At 35.1% G+C, this 1,714-nt stretch overlaps 1 long non-coding RNA gene across 1 annotated transcript; it reads right to left on the bottom strand.

Moving 5' to 3' along the window:
* Window positions 1–331: 331 nt before the first annotated feature.
* Window positions 332–1,405, bottom strand: LOC122724516. The gene is made up of 3 exons (XR_006351961.1): window positions 1,157–1,405; window positions 553–970; window positions 332–472 (listed from the first exon to the last, which is right to left on the bottom strand). It is a non-coding gene; the product is annotated as an uncharacterized LOC122724516 (long non-coding RNA).
* Window positions 1,406–1,714: the final 309 nt, after the last annotated feature.

Genomic DNA, 1,714 nt, shown 5'->3' with positions numbered 1-1,714 from the left:
TTTCCCACTTCAATAACTTAAAAAATGATTGGAAAAAATAAGAAGTGAATCTCAAAAGCATCTGTTAAAGGAATAACCACCTGCAAAGCAACTTCCTGAATAAAAAGAAAGTGCATCCCTTAGAATTCAGAACTACATTGCCCATCATCCTATATTTAGAAATATAAAATCAGTTGCATATCAAGTACCAGAAGATCATTGTGGTCATTCATTAAAGAGTTCAAGCACCAAAATTAAATGAGAATTTTTAAAGCTCATCATCTTAGGATCTCACAATTGTGTATTTGAATCCAAACACATTCAACCATGACAACTAAAAAGCAAAACCATTTTATTATAAAGCAAATAAATTTTATTATTGACCTTGATTGTAAAGAAATAATGACAAAAGGATACTTACGAACTCAAAAGCAATACAGTGCTCATTTTGGAAGAAACACATCCAACAGTTGAAAACTTATCCTTCATTGATCTGTGTAAATAGAATCATAGAGTGAAGATTTTCTCATATAAGTTCAATTTGCAAATTCGAAAGAAAAAGCACCAACTTACCGAAGCTTCATCATCCAGTAGATACTGGCCCTCCTCTTGAATTGTTTGTCTATCAACTTCAATATTTTGGATGTGTGAAATGAATTCCCAATTCTCACCCTTTTTATTTCCACTTCTCTTCTTCAATTGGGGACAGTCCCGGATATCCAACATTCGTAAAGAGGTGAGGGAATGCAATCTTGAGGCAGACACTTCAATGCCGGGCAAGACCAAAAACTTAATTCTTGAAGACAAGTGAGATTCCGCAGTCCATCTGGAGGTAGGGATTCGAGCTCTTCAATGTTCACAATCCAAAGGTGCTTCAATTTAGAGAGAGGAGGAAGATTGACGAAGAAGAAGAGATTGATGGTGTGAATATTTGGTGCACAACTTGTGGGCTTGCTTTCTGCAAATGTAGTGATTGATCGAGAGATGGAAACTGAGGGATGGAGGTCAAATTCGGGCAGTTATTACAATAGAAATTTGAAAGACAAGGAAATTGGAGTAGCTCAAGTGCTGTCGAATCATCCCTCTTCTTCTGCCATCCTTTAAGCTTAGGACAAGCCGAAGATGGTGGAGATTCACTAAGTAATTACTAGCTTAATTATATGATAAAATAAAATACCTCTTCCTTCAAAAGATTATCGTGCAGTGACTGAGGGCGCGGCGAGGAGCAGCACCCGACGGTAAGACTGGAGCAGAGGAAGCGGCGGAGAAGAGCAAAGAAGCAAGCAGACCAGCGGACGCAGGAACCGAACGTAGAACGACGTTGACAGCGTGGAGCAGAGGAGCGATCGGCGGGAGGCGCACGGCTATACCAGACGAGTGACGGAGAGGCCAAATGGGAGAGGGGAGGGCGGCAGTAGACTTGAGAGTTGAGAGAGATTTAGGGTTGGGATTTAAGGGTTATTTTGATAGGAGGTTTGTTTATTTTTTATCTTTCAATTAAGATTTTATTTTTATAATTTATATTATTTAAAATATTTTATACTGTATGTTTATTAATTTTATTTTTAATGGTATAATTTTTTTAAAGATAAATAATATAGTTTTATTGTATTAAAATATTATACTGTATTAATTTATAATAATAATATTTTAAATTATTTTTTAAAATAAATTGTACTAAAAATAAGAATATATATAAAATTATAAAAAAATTTTAACTGTATATTTAATCTTA

Source organism: Manihot esculenta, chromosome 9 (genome assembly GCF_001659605.2).
Source record: "Manihot esculenta cultivar AM560-2 chromosome 9, M.esculenta_v8, whole genome shotgun sequence".
NCBI classification, from domain to species: Eukaryota; Viridiplantae; Streptophyta; class Magnoliopsida; order Malpighiales; family Euphorbiaceae; genus Manihot; species Manihot esculenta.
Note: the sequence above shows the minus strand (reverse complement) of the source record. Positions and strands in the feature narration are given on the sequence as shown.